The sequence below is a fragment of the Hibiscus syriacus genome, unplaced genomic scaffold, assembly GCF_006381635.1.
Source record: "Hibiscus syriacus cultivar Baekdansim isolate YM2019G1 unplaced genomic scaffold, ASM638163v2 tig00111402_pilon, whole genome shotgun sequence".
Lineage (NCBI taxonomy): Eukaryota > Viridiplantae > Streptophyta > Magnoliopsida > Malvales > Malvaceae > Hibiscus > Hibiscus syriacus.
Genome location: NW_024063082.1, coordinates 1,547,526 through 1,566,873, shown reverse-complemented (window position 1 = coordinate 1,566,873; position 19,348 = coordinate 1,547,526). Strand labels below are relative to the sequence as shown.

At 37.9% G+C, this 19,348-nt stretch overlaps 1 non-coding gene and 1 pseudogene across 1 annotated transcript; both read right to left on the bottom strand.

Moving 5' to 3' along the window:
* Window positions 1–10: 10 nt before the first annotated feature.
* Window positions 11–17,732, bottom strand: LOC120162011 (annotated as a pseudogene).
* LOC120162573 lies at window positions 16,810–16,913 on the bottom strand. Its single transcript, XR_005519556.1, has one exon. It is a non-coding gene; the product is annotated as a small nucleolar RNA snoR103 (small nucleolar RNA).
* Window positions 17,733–19,348: the final 1,616 nt, after the last annotated feature.

Here is a 19,348-nt window from a genome sequence, read left to right as displayed (position 1 = left end):
AATATTGTAGATTCTAGCATTATTATCAATTGAACGTTGTAAACTTTGTAAAGCGAAAGAAAAATGTATCAAAATTAGCCATTGTGGTTCTTTTCTTCTCAATAAACACACGGCTGAATGACAATGTTGAAAATATACAACTCAATGAAACTTTACTTGTCCTTGGCAGCTGCATTTTATGGAATAATACAAGTTCTTGCGGATACAAAACATTAAAAAGTAGCATGCAAAACTAGAATAGACTCTGACAATCCTCGACCTCGGAAGCTGATGCATCGAGCAGACCTTTCCCTGAAGGATTCGAGGTAACGATCCTCATTGCGGTATCAAAAACAGCTTTCCGATACATGTCATCATGCATCTTCTTAAGGATCTCCTTCACCACCTTAAAATCTAATCCCTCAGCCAAAACAAGTCTCCCTATTATGTCTCCAAAAATTTTTGGTGTTTTTGGTAAGTCAATGGCAATATCATCCAACAAGGCACCATAGAGGAGGCATCCAGTCCCTGTGTCTCTAGGGCTAAAAACTTTCTTAGTCAACATATATTCGAGAAGTTTCGAAACTGGCTCAACACGAGGGGGCTTTTGTCCAAGGAAATGGAAATTGCTAATTTCACAACCTCAGAGTGTTACGATGGAGATTTTAGTTCCTCCACACACAGCAAAGCTTCATCAAGCAGCCTAACATTGAAATATTCCTCCAACAGCGCTTGTGTTTTCCTGTGAAGATCATCTGGATTTAGTCTTGGAGCTAGAGGTTTCTCCTCAATTGGTGACACAACATAAGCCACATGCACATGTTTGGTAGAAAGAGAAGGTTGCGCGATAGGCTCAGCACCCCAAGTAGTGTTGGATTGCCAAGCAGGAGGAGTTGAACTTCCCTGCAATAGCGTGCTTGTCCTACCACTCATTAGGCCACCACTACCTTGAGGTAACAGCCTTGGATTCATTGAAGCTTTATGGATTGATAGTGATGGCACACGACCTCCAGGCTGTACACATCGTGCATCACCCCTTGGCATTGATCGGGTCCTAGGAACTTCCCAATTATCATTATCCATTCCAGGCATTCTACGAGTTCCTGGCATTCCAGGCATCAGATCTCCAGTAGCAGGTCGTGTGACGGGGAAACCCCCAGGACCAGGGCTTGCAGGACCAGAAGAAACAACACGACTATTTCTAATACTTGCAGTAGCACCTGGACGCACCTGTTTTAGAGTTAAAAAAATTCAGGGACCAAGCCCTGAATTTACCCCTGGAGTATCGGCAGAAACACATTATATGCGTTTCATTCATTCTGAAATCAGAATGAAATTTAACTTTTCCTTCCAAAAAGTCTCTCTTTCCAAACGCGATTTCGACGCAGTCCGACCCCCGATCGTCGTTTTGAAACCACCATAGTGTTCGTCATCGAGCGAAGAACAAACCCCTTAAATTAATTAAAGTGAAACCCTGCCAAACGCCGTGAATTTCAAGTCAAAGCCTCGACTTTTTTTAGCACCATCGCCGAGAAAATCCTAAATTCATCGCCGATCGTTGCTCCGTTTTCGACACCTCCCGCACCATCGCGTTCCTTATGCTGTTCCGAGTTCACCGGTGTCATCCTTGGTCTCCGTCGACGACGGAGCGTGGGGAGGTGAAGCGGTCAAAGTTTCCGGTTTGTTGAAATCGAGCTCTCCGTCGTTCAAAAATTTAAACCAAGCTTTGTAAGTATCTCGAAATCGCTCAAAATAATTTTTAGAAATTTTTCTGTAAATTTTCCGACGCTCTTAGACGCCGCACGCGCCCCCACTGCGCGTGGGGAAGGCAAAAATAACCGATTTGACCAGCCTTTAAAGGTTTTGACCGGTTCCAACCCGACCCGACTCGTTAACCGACCCGACCGTTGATCAGGTTCTATTTTAGTAATTAATTCGAAATAAGTGTTATTTTAGTAATTAATTCGAAATTGGTGATATTTTAGTAATTAATTCGAAATATGTGTTATTTTAGTAATTAATTTGAAATGGTGCTATTTTAGTAATTAATTCAAAATAGGTGCTATTTTAGTAATTATTTTAAAAATGGTGTTATTTCTGTAAAATGGTTGACAGTTTGTTCACCTCTTTTGACCGGCTTTGACGAGCTATTAAACGACTGTTAATCTTTTCCGAGTATACCTATCCTGACAGTTTTTGACGTCCCGAACCCGTTTTTTTTTGTATGTTTCGCCAAATTCGAACCCGAAAGTCTCCAAATTATCAGTCAAACCCGTTGACTTTATTTTGACCAAGAATTCAAAATTTCAGAAGGTCATATTTTATGTTTTTCGACGTCCTGAATTTGATTCCGAAGTCCATTTTGCCAAATTCTGACCCGAAATCTCCGAATTGAGCATGTGAACCTAAATAGGCTTAGTATTTTGATTATTTATTTGAGATATGATTAAGGAATTGATTAAGTAAGATATTTTATGAAGGTACTCGTGTTTCACCTGAGCGAGGATCAGTCAGGTCCGGTGTTGTCCGTTCATCAGATCAGTCCGAACCGCGTAATACAAGAATTACTCGTAGTTTTCTGTATATGATTTAAATAAAGATTAAGATTTTTTTTTTATATTAGGATTCCAATAAAGATTTTTCCAATTCGTAGGATCTAGCGCTGCAGCAGAGCGTGATCAACAAACCCAGTAGTAGGCTTCCCTATCTGATTCTCAGCCTGTTACAGGTGTGTTTCCTGACAGTTTTATCTTACTGTTTTAAACTATCATATGAATAGTTATCTGATATGATACTTGACCTAAATTTTTATATGATACTTGACATGGATTTTGATCTGTTACCTGACCTGAATTATGTTTTAATTTTTGAAATATATATCCGTTATGAGCGAAACATGATTTATTTGGGGGTAATGATAGAGGAAGTATACCTGGAGGCTCCTCTGCTGTGTGCTCAGGGCCTTACTGGACTTGTTGGTGGGTGTATGGTTCTAGGGAACCTACACATTTTGGACTTGACGAATAAGGATAATGTTCATATTTTAAAACATGTTTGATAATCGGTTTTACTGGAATATTTTATTCGTATGTTTTTAATACACTGTTTGGAGCACACTGAGCTTTTTAGCTCATTCTGTAGTTTTTACCCTTTTTCAGATAACAACAACCCGTAAGTTAGCAGATTTGGCATCAGGAGAGATCAACTACTTATTTTGTACAAACGTATCTCTATATGTTTTTCGGTTATGTTTGGTGACATGTATATGTCATCGTTTTAGATATATCTGTATTATTATTATTATTATTTTGTTCTATATTATATCTAATGTATTTAAGTAAAAAAACTGAATGGGATATGTGACCACTTAAGTTTGGGTCTAACTTACAGGCCGGGTCTGGAGGGTTACATTTGGTGGTATCAGAGCTTTCGGTTTTAAACACTCGGACTGTATGTGGGTCCTAAACTTTGGATTTTTAAGAAATTTTGAAAAAAATGTCACCTTATTTTATGATTTAAAGTTCTCTCGAGATCTCTGATGCTAATCTGACATATGTTTCAAACTCTTTCTGTAGAACCTTATAGATCCAACGATGAGTGCTGCTAAAGGTCGTAGGGCAGGATGTGGCTATGGTCGAGGGCGAGTCGCTCGACCTTTTGTTACGATCGACGATCCGATGTCTCCACGTGATCCTCTTGTTCCGCAAGTAGATTCGACTCTTTCTCATGATGACCAGTTTACTCCTGTGAGAGATCCTCCCGTCACTGGAGATGAGGATACTGACATGAGTGAAGATGCCATTAATAGAGTTATATTCCGCATGTTTCAGAGAACTGTCAGAGCCCCTAGTAATATGATTGCGGTTGAGATTTCAAATTCTCTGGTTGTTGCTGGTGTAGTTCCATTCGAGGGTATTACTGGTGGACCTTCGACAGACGTTGAGTATTGGCTAGAGGACACAGGGAGGATTATAGATGAGATGAACCTCAGACCTGAACAGAAGTTGAATAGGGCCCTAATTATGTTTAAGAAAGAAAGCTTCAGATGGTGGCAATCAATTTCTGGTAGTATTCCGAGAAACCAGTTAACATGGGATCTTTTCAAGACGCGCTTCCGGAGTCGCTACATCGGAGAGAGATACCTGCAGGAGCGATGTCAGGAGTTTCAGAATCTGGAGCAGGGTAGCATGTCTGTTATAGACTACGAGGTTGAGTTCATCCGATTGAGCTGTTATACTCCTGGACTTGTTGACACGGAGACAGATCGATGCTTGAGGTACGAGAATGGACTCAGGTATGATATCAGGAGTCGAGTCGCTACCCACCGAGAGAGGAATTTTGATGCTTTGGTTGAGATAGCCAAGACTGCTAAGGAAAGAGAGCGACTGGGTATGGAGCACAAGAGAGATAGCGATCGAGCTCAAACCCGATTCAGGAAGCCTTCTGGTTCTGTTGATTCTTCTGCACATCCTAGTAAGAGAGGCAGGAGTGATTTCTTTCAGAGAGGCGGTGCGAGTGTCAAACCTGTTACATTCGATTCTTCAGTTGTACATTCTTATAGGCATGGTGGATCATCTGGGTTGCAACCTTTGAAGACATGTGATTGCTGTGGAAAACAACATATTAGAGAATGTAGGATGAAATTGGGCGCATGTTATAAATGTGGTTATGGTGACCATTTTTTGAAAGACTGTCCAGAGCGAAATCGTTCATTCCAGACGCCAGCTCGTACTCCCGCCAGTTCTTATAGTACAGTCCAGACTCCAGTACAGGGTCGTACTCAGGAGAGAGCACCTGGATCGGCTAGTAGAGGCCGAACATCTCAGAGTAGGGGTCCAGTCAGATCTGAGGCCAGACAGCCTGCATTGGTTTACACTGCCAGACTTCGACATCGTGATTGGCCTAATGTGATTGCAGGTACTATTACTATTCATTCAGTTCCCTACTTTGCATTGTTTGATAGTGGCTCTACCAATTCCTATGTATCGCATTCTGTTTCTGAGGGTCTAAATATTACTGTTGAGAATACTGAGCATTCGGTGATAGTTCAAAGTCCCTTAGGCAAATCCATTGTGTTGGATCATATTTTTAGAAAGTGTCCTATGAAGATCAATGGAGAAATTTTTCTGGCCGACCTTATGGAGTTACCTTTGGAAGAGTTTGATTTTATTCTCGGTGTAGATTAGTTGGACAAACATCGAGTAAATATTGATTTTGAGACCATGAGAGCTGTTCTGAAGACCCCAGATAATCGAAATATTGTAATGATTGGGAAATGCTGTGGATTTCTGACGAATGTTGTATCTGCGTTGGTAGCTGAGAATATGATCAGAAAAGGTTTCGAGGGGTTTCTTGCTTATATATTGGATACCCGAAGTTCTCAATCTGATATTGAAGGCATTCGAATTATTAAGGAATTTCTTGATGTTTTTCCCGAGGAGTTGCCTAGATTACCGCCGGATAGAGAGGTTGAGTTTGAGATTTAAGTCTATTCTGGTTCCACTTTGGTTTCAATGGCTCCTTATCGTATGGCCCCAAAGGAGCTCAAGGAACTGAAAGTCCAACTTCAAGATTTTAGGATTTAAGATGGTGCGGGAGGTGTCGAAAATAGAGCAACGATCGGCAATGAATTTAGGATTTTCTCGACGACGGTGCTAAAAAAAATATCGAGGCTTTGACTTGAAATTCACAGAGTTTGGCAGCGTTTCACTTCAAATAATTTAAGGGGTTTGTTCTTCGCTCAATGACGAACACGATGGTGGTTTTAAAACGGCGATCGGATGTCGGACGACGTCTGAATCGTGTTTGGAAAGATAAGCTTTTTGGAAGGAAAAGTTAAATTTCATTATGATTTCAGAATGAATGAAACACATATAATGTGTTTCTGCAGACACTCCAAGGGTAAATTCAGGACTTGGTCCCTAATTTTTTTTTAACTCTAAAACATGCTACAAGTTTTAAAAACTTCCAATTTAGTCCCTAAAATTTATCAATTTTCATAATTAAAACCTCAAATTTTAATTAAATATTATTTTTAAAATTTCGGGTTGTTACAATTCTCTCCCTCTACAAGAAATTTCGTCCTCGAAATTTATCTTATGAAAATAGATACGGAAATTGAATCTCCATTGACTCCAATGTCTCACAAGTAGCTTCTGATGGGCTACGATTACTCCACTGAACTTTGACCATTGGAATATACCTATTCCGAAAAACTCGCTCATCCCTCTCTAAAATCTGAACATGCTCCTCCTCATATGATAAATCAGATCTCAATTCCACCTCATCAACCTGAATGATGTGATTTGGATCTGGACGGTATCGTCTCAACATAGACACATGAAAAATATCATGAATACGACTGAGCTGGGAAAGCAACTCAAGCTGATAAGCAACAAGTCCGACTTTCTTCAGAATACGATACGGTCCAATATATCTCGGACTCAGTTTACCTTTACGTCCAAATCTCAATATTTTCTTCCATGGAGATACCTTGAGAAAAACCTGATCTCCAACCTCAAACTCGATATCCTTACATCTCTTATCTGCGTATGATTTCTGCCTATCAAATGCCTCTTTTAATCGATCTCGGATCAATCTGACAGTATCTTCAATCTCTCGAACCAAGTCTGGACCCAAAGTTTCCCTATCATGCAACTCAGTCCAACATATAGGAGTACGACATCTACGTCCATACAGAGCCTCGTACGGTGCCATACGAATACTCGCCTGATAACTATTATTGTAAGCAAACTCAGCTTACAGCAAGAAATCTTCCGAACTACCACGGAAATCAATCACACAATCTCGTAACATATCCTTCAATACTTGAATAACTCGCTTAGACTGTCCATCAGTCTGAGGATGAAAAGCTGTACTGAAATTCAAACGAGTACCCAGAGCCTCGTGCAAAGCTTTCCAAAACCTGGAAGTGAACCTCGGATCTCGGTCAGATATGATAGACAATTGTACACCTTGAAGTCTAACAATCTCAGAAATATACAACTTAGCCAGTTTTTCCAGAGAATAATTATTTCGGATAAGAATAAAGTGTACTGACTTGGTTAGTCGATCAACAATCACCCAAATAGAATCTTTTTTAGAATGAGTCAGAGGAAGACCAGTAACGAAGTCCATCGTAATGCGCTCTCATTTTCATTCAGGAATCTTAATTGACTGTAACAATCAAGATGTATGTTGGTGTTCTACCTTAACCTGCTGACAAGTCAAATACCTCGCCACAAAATCTGAAATATTTTTCTTCATACCAGTCCAAAAGTAGCGCTCTTTGAGATTATTGTACATTTTATCCCCGCCAGGATGCATAGCATAAGGACTAATATGAGCCTCCTGAAGAATAACCCATCTCAACTCATCATCTTTAGGGACGCAGTAACGACCGTGAAAACACAAAATACCATTCTGATCCACAGTATACTCCGACCTCGATCCCTGCTTAACTTGTTCAATAATGAGAAGCAATGAACTATCCAGAAGTTGTTTGGTCTTAATCTTCTCGGCCAAAGTGGGTTTAACCTGCAACTCTGCTAACAAACTGCTATCATCAAATAAACTCAATTTGGCGAATAAGGCTCTGAGATCCGATATCGCCTTACGGCTCAAGGCGTCTGCCACTACATTAGTCTTCCCTGGATGATATTCTATCTCAAAATCATATTCTTTTAGAAGTTCCAAACAACGATGTTGTCTCAAATTCAATTCTTTTTTGGTAAGCAGATACTTCAGACTCTTATGATCAATATAGATATAACACATTTCTCTGTAGAGATAGTGTCTCCAGATCTTTAAAGCAAAAACCACGACAGCTAACTCCAGATTGTGAGTAGGATAGTTATGCTCGTGCGGCTTTAATTGACGTGATGCATAAGCGACAACCTTCCCATCTTGCATCAAAACACATCCTAATCCAGAATAAGAAGCATCACTGTAGACAGAAAAATCTTTCCCAGATTCAGGCTGAATCAGCATTAGGGCTTGAGTTAGAACAGTCTTCAGTTTCTCAAAGCTAGCTTATTGGTTTTCCGACCAGACAAATAGAACATCTTTCCTCAATAGTTTCGTTAGAGGAGCTGCAATAAGGCAGAACCCCTCAACGAAACGACGGTAGTAACCAGCTAAGCCCAAGAAACTACGGATCTCAGAGACGTTCCTGGGTTGCTTTCAGTTCAGAATAGCCTCCACTTTGCTCGGATCCACCCGAATACCATCAACCGAAACTGTATGTCCAAGAAAAGTCACTTCGCTGAGCTAAAACTCACACTTGCTCAACTTAGCGTAAAGCTTATTCTCCCTTAGAGTCTGTAGAACAATCCTTAAATGCTCCTCATGTTATGCTTCACTTCTAGAATACACCAGTATGTCATCAATGAACACAACTACAAACTGGTCCAAATAAGGTCGAAACACCCTATGCATCAGATCCATAAAAGCAGCAGGGGAATTTGTTAACCCGAATGACATCACTAAAAACTCATAATGTTCATACCGAGTACGTAAAGCAGTCTTCGAAATATTCGAGTCTTTCACTGAGTTGATAATAACCATACCTCAAGTCTATTTTTGAAAATATATAAGCCCCTCGAAATTGGTCAAATATATCATCGATCCTGGGCAGATGATATTTGTTTTTAACAGTGAGCTTGTTCAGCTTCCTATAATCAATACAGAGTCTCAATGTCTCGTCTTTCTTCTTGACAAAGAGAACTGGGGCTCCCCACGGTGATACATTGAAACCAGAGTGGAACCAGAATAGACTTCAATCTCAAACTCAACCTCTCTATTCGGCGATAATCTAGACAACTCCTCGGGAAAAACATCAGAAAATTCCTTAACAATCCGGATGCCTTCAATATCAGATTGAGAACTCCAGGTATCCAATATATAAGCAAGAAACGCCTCGAAACATTTTCTGATCATCTTCTCAACTACCAACGCAGATACAACATTCGTCAGAAATCCACGACGTTCCCCGATCATTACAATCTTTCGATTATCTAGAGTCTTCAGAACATCTCTTGGTCTAAAAATCAATATTTACTTAATGTTTGTCTAACCAATCTACACCGAGAATCAAATCAAACTCTTCCAAAGGTAACTCCATAAGGTCGGCCAGAAAAATCTCCTCATTAATCTCTATAGGACACTTTCTAAAAATACGATCCAACACAATGGACTTGCCTAAGGGACTTTAAACTATCACCGAATGCTCAGTATTCTCAACAATTCTCAACAGTAATATTTAGACCATCGGAAACAGAATGTGATACATAGGAATTGGTAAAGCCACTATCAAACAATGCAAAGTATGGAACTGAATAAATAGTAACAATACCTGCAGTCACATTAGGCCCATTACGATCTTGTCGAAGTCTGACAGTGTAAACCAATGCAGGCTGTCTGGCCTCAGATCTGACTGGACCCCTACTCTAAGATGTTCGACCTCTACTAGCCGATCCAGATGCTCTCTCCTGAGTACGACCCTATGCTGGAGTCTGGACTGTACTATGAGAACTAGCAGGAGTACGAGCTGACGTCTAAAATGAACGATTTCGCTCTGGATAGTCTTTCAAAAAACGGTCACCAGAACCACATTTATAAAATGTGCCCAATTTCTTCCTGCATTCTCCAAGATGTTTTCCACAGTAATCACATGTCTTCAAAGGTTGCAACTCAGATGATCCACCATGTCTATAAGAATATACAATTCAAGAACCGGATGTAATATGTCTGACACTCGCACTGCCTCTATGAAAGAAATCACCCCTGCCTCTCTTGCTAGGATGTGCAGAAGAATCAACAGAACCAGAAGGCCTCTTGAATCGGATTTGAGCTCGATCACTATCTCTCTTGTGCTCCATACCCAGTCGCTCTATTTCCTCAGCAGTCTTGGCTATCCCAACCAAAGCATCAAAATTCCTCTCTCGGTGGGTAGCGACTCGACTCCCGATCTCATACTTGAGTCCATTCTCGAACCTCAAGCATCGATCTGTCTCCGTGTCAACAAGTCCATGAGCATAACGGCTCAATCGGATGAACTCAACCTCGTAGTCTATAACAGACATGCTACCCTGCTCTAGATTCAAAAACTCTTGACGTCGCTCCTGCAGGTATCTCTCTCCGATGTAGCGACTACGGAAGTGCGTCTTGAAAATATCACATGTTAACTGGTTTCTCAAAATACTACGAGAAATTGATTGCCACCATCTGAAGTTCTCTTTCTTCAACATACTTAAGGCCCCCTTCAACTTATGTTCAGGTCTGAGGTCTATCTCATCCATAATCCTCTTTGTGTCTTCCAACCAATACTCGGTGTCTGTCGGAGGTCCACTAGTAATACCCTCGAATGGAACTACACCAGCAGAAACTAGAGAATTTGAAATCTCAACCGCAGTCATATTACTAGAGGTTCTGGCAGCTCTCTGAAACATGCAGAATATAACTCTATTAATGGCATCTTCGCTCATGTCAGTATCCTCATCTCCAATGATGGGAAGATCTCTCACAGGAGTAAACTGGTCATCATGAGAAAAGGTCGGATCTACTTGCGAAACAGGAGGATCACGTGGAGACATCTGATCGTCGATCGTAACAGAAAGTCGAGCGACTCGCCCTCGACCACGGCCACGTCCACGTCATTTCCTACGACCTCTAGCAATACTCATCGTTGGATCTATAAGGCTCTACAGAAAGAGTTTCAAACATATGTCAGATTAGCATCAGAGATCTCGAGAGAACTTTAAATCATAAAATAATGTGACATTTTTTTTTCAAAATTTCTTAAAAATCCAAAGTTTAGGACTCAAATACAATCCGAGTGTTTAAAACCGAAAGCTCTGATACCATTAAATGTAACCCTCTAGACCCGGTCTGTAAATTATACCCAAACCTAAGTGGTCACATATTACATTCAGAGTTTTTTTTACTTAAAATACCTTAGATATAATATAGAACAAAATAATAATAATACAGATATATCCAAAACGATAGCAAATACATGTCACCAAACATAACCGAAAAACATATATAGATATACGTTCGTACAAAATAAGTAGTTGATCTCTCCTGATGCCAAATCTGCTAGCTTACGGTTTGCTGTTATCTGAAAAAGGATAAAAACTACAGAATGAGCTAAAAAGTCCAGTGTACTCCAAACAGTGTATTAAAAACATACGAATAAAATATTCCAGTAAAACCGATTATCAAACATGTTTTAAAATATGAACACTACCCCCATCCGTCAAGTCCAAAATGTGTAGGTTCCCCAGAACCATACACCCACCAACAAGTCCAGTAAGGCCCTGAGCATACAGCAAAGGAACCTCCAGGTATACTTCCTCCATCATTACCCCAAATAAATCATATTTCGCTCATAACAGATATATATTTCAAAAATTATAACATAATTCAGGTCAGGTAACAGATCAAAATCCATGTCAAGTATCATATAAAAATTCAGGTCAAGGCTCTTAATCTTTATTTAAATCATATACGGAAACCTACGAGTAATTCTTGTATTACGCAGTTTGGACTGATCTGATGAACGGACAACACCGGACCTGACAGATACTCGCTCAGGTGAAACACGAGTACCTTCATAAAATATCTTAATCAATTCCTTAACCATATCTCAAATAAATAATCAAAATACTAAAATACTAAGCCTATTTGGGTTCACATGCTCAATTCAGAGATTTCGAGTCAGAATTTGGCAAAACGGACTTCAGAATCAAATTCAAGACGTCGAAAAACATAAAGTATGATCTTCCGAAATTTTGAATTCTTGATCAAAATCAAAGTCAACAGGTTTGACTGACAATTTAGAGACTTTCGGGTTTGAATTTGGTGAAACGGACCTCAAAAACGGATTCGGGACGTCGAAAACTGTCAGGATATGTATACTCGAAAAAGATTAACGGTCGTTTAATAGCTCGTCAAAGCCGATCAAAGGAGGTCAACAAACTGTCAACCATTTTACAGAAATAACACTTTTTTTAAATAATTACTAAAATAGCACATGTTTTGAATTAATTACTAAAATAGCACATGTTTTGAATTAATTACTAAAATAGCACCATTTCGAATTAATTACTAAAATAACACCTATTTCGAATTAATTACTAAAATAACACCAGGACAACGGTCAACGGTCAGGTCAACGGTCGGGTCAGGTCGGTCAACGGGGACCAAGGATGACAGTGGGGGCGCATACGGCGTCTATAAGCGTCGAAAAATTTACAGAAAATTTTCTAAAATTTATTTTGAGCGATTTCGAGATACTTACAAAGCTCGGTTCAAATTTTTGAACGGCGAAGAGCTCGATTTCAGCAAACCGAAAACTTTGACCGCTTCACCTCCACACGCACCGCTGTCGAAGGAGACCAAGGATGACACCGGTGGACTCGGAACGGCACAAGGAACACGATGGTGTGGGACGATCAACGATGAATATAGGATTTTCTCGGCGATGGTGCTAAAAAAATGTCAAGGCTTTGACTTGAAATTCACGGCGTTTGGCAGCGTTTCGCTTCAATTAATTTAAGGGTCGCTCGATGACGAACATGATGGTGATTTCAAAACGACGATCGGAGGTCGGACGGCATCGGAATCGTATTTGGAAAGAGAGGCTTTTTGGAAGGAAAAGTTAAATTTCATTCTGATTTCAAAATGAATGAAACACATACAATATGTTTCTGCCGACACTCCAGGAGTAAATTCAGGGTTTGATCCCTGAATTTTCTTTAACTCTAAAATATGCTACAAGTTTTAAAAACTTCCAATTTAATCCCTAAAATTTATCAATTTTCACAATTAAAACCTCAAATTTCAATTAAATATTATTTTTAAAATTTCGGGTTGTTACAGTACACTTCGTGCATCACCCCTTGGCATTGATCGGGTCCTAGGAACTTCCCAATTATCATTATCCATTCCAGGCATTCTACGAGTTTTCTGGCATTCCAAGCATCAAACCTCCATTACCAGGTCGTGTGACGGGGAAACCCCCAGGACCAGGGCTTTCAAGACCAGAAGAAACAACACGACTATTTCTAATACTTGCAGTAGCACCTAGACGCAACCCAAGATTCTTTTCAGCCTTAGAATGGATTTCAGTAATTGTTTTTTCTTTCAACTCCAGCAATCCATACCAAAACAAAAGTAGTTCTCAATATTAAAACCACTGACATGGACATGCCAACATCATCTATCTAATCTAACCCAGAAAAATTTGATGGAATTTATGAGTTACCTCCTCTCGTCTGGGAACCCATTTATTTGCCCGAAGATCATGAACATCACGAACCATAAGCCTTAATCTTGGAGCAAGCTGAGGATTTGTTGTCAATTCTTTCAATCTGCTGAAGTACTTATCATTTATGTGTCGTGATTTGGGGCTCTCATCAAGTTGCTTACCAATAGTGTTGAAGAACTGACAAATGGCTTCAACATTCCCCTCTGCAGGGAAAGCTGTATTGTCAGGGCCCAAAAGCTCTTGTTTGAGACGAAGGAAAGAAAACGATTTAGCGTAACTTGCTAAAATTCCATGTTCCATGGAAGAGAAAAAAGTAATGCCAATATAACCTGCACAATGTGATGGACTATTTTCTCGGGTACCATTTTTTGCTTCAGAAGCTCACCAATTAAGCGAATATTTCCTAGAGTGCGGAGCTTGACCATCCTTTCTTTATCCCTACACTCCATTTCTTACTCAAGGGCAGTCATCAGCCGCACTTCTTCCCTGAGCTTGTCAGCTCCCTCAAATGCCACCTGGCAATTATTCAGGAGGACTCGCTTAAATGTGATATCTTTTCCACCAGGTTCATCTGATGGAAATGAGGGAAGCTTGTCATTAAGATCAAAACATAAGAGAGCATACATAGGACAAAACGTGGGTTCCAGCACAGCCTTCTCAAATATTAGAGAAATAACTCCCTGTAAAGACGGCATAGACACCATCATTGATTTCTTCTTATAATCTGCAGTAACTACAAAAGAACACATTATACATGAAATGTAGATGTGTGTGGGTATATATATGTTACACACACATAAAAATGCCTAAAGAAAAAGGTCTGGTAATAATTAATATTTAAAAAAAAAGAAATGAATAAATAATAACCTTTAAGATTTCCGCTGATGTGATACCGGAATCAATAAGTTGGCCTTTTAGAAGATCATACTTCTCAGGAGTCGGCTTGTTCAATATCCTGCACAGAAAACTAAGGAAAGGATCCTATCATGCATGAAAAAATGAAACCACTTGACCAGTTTACAGAAAAGGAAGTCATGGCTAGAAAGGGAATCAGATGATAAATTTCCATCTGTGACCACCATTAATTTTGTCGCCATGAAAGCATCTGATATTCAACTGCTTATGAAACTGATAGTTCCAATACCGACCATATCAAAATGACATTAAACTCCAAGAATTTGGTAGACCTTGATAAATTTCCATGTTCTGATCTAAAACCAGATCCTGAATAACATCAACAAGGGAAAGGTCCTTTTTTTTTGTTTGTTTGAGAATAGATATCAGAAAGACACATATGATTAGAAACCTAAACATCATAGAAAAATCTGATTTACTGTTTGTTGATAAATATCAGAGACACATATATGATGCAAGCAACATAATTCTAATATATTTACCCTTTAACAGATTTTAGAATACGGTCTATCTCATAAAGATTCCCCCTTCTAGCCGACCATGGCACCTCAGCCTTGACCAAAGCTGGAGTAGGTCCTCCCTGTGAACAACAAAGGAAACCCAATGTTAATGCCAAAGCCAAATGAAATTCAAAGCTAGCTTCAGGGATAAACAGGAATAAATACAAAGCTAATATTAAGAAACCATCAATTACAGAGTTACTTGTATGTTATCATGGAAAAATAATCACTGACAACTTATATGCTTCCTTACTAAATACAATGGAATCTAATGCAGGTGAGCAGCTAAATAAATAAAATAACAATCCTAAATGAAAGGTTACAGACACTATTGAACCATTCATCACTACTTATCAAGCAAATTTAAAGAAAATTCAGAAAAATCATTATGTGTGCAACTTATTGAACCATTGCTCTCTGATTGATATATGTACTTAAAGGTTGAAACCTTAAGTGAAGTGGAACTATAGATTACAGCAATAACACCTAATCAAAGTTCATCTCTAGGAATTTTGTTGACTGAGGAATATGTTTCAAACACTCACCCAGCAACTAAAGGAATACAATAAATGGTCGAAAACCTGGGAAGCCTTAAATAGACAAAAAGGGAGTGAATCATTTTATGCTACCCCTTGGTTAGAAGAGATTTTTGCCCTTGAGAACTGAGAGTTAGATTGATCATGGCGATTAAATTTATTAGCTTCTGGCTGTCTGGAGTCGAAATGATTTCACAGATCTCTATCTCGAAGAGATTCCCAGGACTTCTCCTCTCCAGCAGGAGGTAACTTTGTTGAACGGTTAAACCAATCACGGTTGTCAGGCTCAGAGTAACGCTTCTGATTATAGTTTGGTGGCTGTCAAAAGTACAGAGAATGCAACAACAAGTGTTAACAAAGGATGACTGCTTGACAAAATTTATTTGAAAATACAATAGCTTCGTCAAAGCAGCTAATTCCTATTAAGATATTAAAAAAGAAAAAGAACAGTTAGAGCGTACATTGCTTTCACCACGAACCCAATTTTGATCTTCACCAAAGATTTCCACTTCAATATCTCGTTTGATTTTAAGAATCTCTTCAGAAACTTCTACAGCCTAAAGATAAGGCAAGAAGCATAATCAGATATAGAATCAAAAGATAATCAAAGTGCTATTATTTGATTTCAACACAATAAATATGAAATAAATTATGAACATTGAACTACTTATTTGGATGATTGACACAATAATTGAAACAGAATGCTAACAACATTGAACAACTTGCATGCAAATAAAAAGCACAGATTTGCTATTTCCTGGATTGTTTTGGAAAAACGTAACAACAGTTTGCTGATGCAGAGATGAAACATACTACTAAGCAAAAGTTTTGTACAATTACCTCCCTCAGCTGTAAAAGCTGGTCCCTAGCATACCGCACACATTCATAGCCCTCAAATCGTGAGTCTCCAGCCTACAACAGTAAGGAAATTGAGAACTTGAGATTCTACAACCCATTTTTTTTCAATATGCAGCATGTTGACATTAGATAATCGATCTAAAGAATAAAACAATCAACAGGAAATGCGAATTATGAGGCACATTTTTAACTTGGTTATAAAAAAAATTTAGCATACTTATCTAACATAAACAAAAGCATAAGCTAAACAAATTACACCAATGAACAGAGAATCAGATAGTTGAAATCTAAATGTTTTGTATCATAAGGATGGTATCACAAGACCCAACCTTCTGCACTCCACAAACCTCAATGTGACTTAGTTAAAAGACTATATGCTTAAAAAAGTTAAACTACTATTCTTTCTCAATTAGGAAGATCAAAAAGTAAATAACTGGAATATATATAACTGTAAATTATTATCTTACAGACGAGAAGTAGAGTTTAGAAACTCCATAAGTGTTTAACTGATTGTCACGTGTCCTTTTAAGCAATCATGTTCTCTTAATACCGTGCTGTTAACTTCCTATATATATTTAAAACAGACAAGTGACAATCGATTAAACCAACAAAGATGATTATATATACACATGTAGACGTATAATCCTCAGCTGGTCCGTAGCAAACCAGTCAAGTTGATTAAATATGATCCGTATGACCCACAATTAGGACAAATTATTTGATTTATTAAATGGAACACCTCAACTAGTTTAAAACGATGTAAGCTCCTTTTTGTAATCAGAAACTCATATAATATCCGCCTAAAGCCAACATATTTTTCTTTGTCCATGTTTACAGCAAGTACACATAAAAAGCGTACCCCAAAGAATTAGGACAAAGCTTATTATGTTCTTCCTCTTTAAAGAAACTACATTCTTTATTAGGTTAATACCAAGGCTGCTACTAAAGCTAAATTACACTCTTCCTTTTTTGAAGTTCTAATGCAATACCTAATCTATTTGCTTTAGTTTGACAATATGAAAGACAACTGATAAAATTTTGAGCCTTTCGGGGGGGGGGGGGGGGAAGCAATACTTATTTCAGAGATAATTAGTAGAATCGACAATAAGAATAATGCAAGCAAAACTACTTGCTAAAGATTCAATATTCAGAATAGCGATATCTAACAGCTGCAGCTCTAATCTTAAAAAAAAAAACTTACTTTAACAGCAGAACGTCTAAACAACGAATCCAATAATAAACCAAAAGGGATAGATCCAAAAAAAATTGAGTTGTGGATCTAAAAGAGAATGAATAAAAAGATTGAACCTTAAGAGAAAATGGAAGAGCAGCACCGCCATGGGCACGAAAGGCAGGAAGATCAGAAGAGAAGGAACCGAATGCTAATGAAGAAGAAGATGATGATGATGAAGGGCCACCAAAAAGTCTGTTCCCTCGACCACCACCAGGTCTCAAGCTCAACGTCTGATCACCTTGCTGCATACCAAGATCTTATCAAGTGAGATCAAATATCCGCCGCCCGATCAAAAAACCAAAATAACAAATAAACTCAGCAATATGTAAAAGCGCTGAATCTGAATCTATAAGATGCGTAGAGAAAAGGATAGAAACTGAAAGAGAAAAATGATTCGATGTCTAGAGATAGAAAGAGAGTGGAAGTGAGAGTCAATCTCTTCTGCGGGAAAGCAAAGAAGAGAAGAGAACATACGTGAAGACGGAACTAGAGAAGAAAAAACAGACCCTCCTTTTGTAGAGTTAATTTTTTTAAGTGAATTAAGTTTAATTAATAAATTTTAAAATGTTATAAAATATACAATAAAATCTTTTATTGTTATTTCATTTTCAAAAAGCTTTACTTTAATTAATTAGAATCGATTTGTATCGTACACCTGACTTTAAATTTTATATATATAAGTATTCAAACTTAATACGTTAAATTTTTTAAATAAATATAATATTTTTTAGCATTCAAACTCAATGCGTTAAATTTTTTAAATAAACATAATATTTTTTGTGTCATTTTTCATAATAAATTTTGAAATTCCACGTATAATGTAATTTGAGGGAAATTTTGCTAGAATTCTAAGTTCTAATGTATAGGCTATAGCCTACGAAACTTTTCGCTTATCTTACTTTAAATTCTTTGATTTGAATCTTTAAATCAAAAGATACAAAAAGTTTAAAATTATTTCAATTTATATATTTTTAATACGATATTATAATAATCATATCAATTAAGTTAAAAGTTAACTAATAAATTTTTAAACTTTAAATTCAAATTTAGATTTATTATAATTATTTATTAATATAAAATGTGACAGTTTTTTATGTGGTACAATGGTAACCAACGAGAATGATATTGATGAGAACAAATTTATCTCGTCGGCTATTGACGATTTACCTCTTCTAATTGTGTGGAGAATTGTGGTCGATGAAAAAATGACTATTGGTCGATGTTTGAATAAAGAATAGAATGGGTCATCAAGAAGAATTGTAACCCCCTCAGACTGATGCGGGTAACTCGATCCGATCTGGAGTGTCACATTAGGATCACTGGAGTGACCCACTGTAAAAATAGCGGAAAATTTAAAACTTTTAATAAAACATGTACTTATAAAATGATTTATCAGTATACATAACTAAAACATATTTTCAAACTCGTATATAAAACAAAATATAATTACATGTCCCCTAATCACACGTACCATACTCTGATAACAACGCCGAAAGAACTCCCTTACTGAATACGATAGTTGTACTGGTACAATTCTTTTAACATGAAAAGATGAGTAAAAGGGTGAGCTTTGGAAAGCTCAGTAATACAGAACTACCAGATTATGCTGAAGAACGTGCAGATACAAATAAACGTATTTTTCCTTATTGGTTCATACATCTATATATTTTTATGTTGATCGAATATCCTACTGATATTTTAGGTGGTAACGAAAAATGAGTTTTCAGTTTACATAAATATTTCGGATGTCTAGGTTCAGGATATCAAAATAGGTTATCTAGTGTGTTCCCATAAAACCAGTAAAAAAATACATATTTTTTAAAACATATATATATACACCCCCATCCTTTCACAATATGTTTGTGTAGGTTCCCCGGAACTATACACCCCGCACAACCAGTGAGGCCCTGAGCACACAGCCGAGAAGCCTGCAGATAATCTTCCTCCAACAATAAACCCCCCAGATAAAAAAAATTTATCCGTCGGTAAACGGAGATATCAGAAATCAAAACAGAATTCAGATCAGATATCAAAACAGAATTCAGATCAGATATCA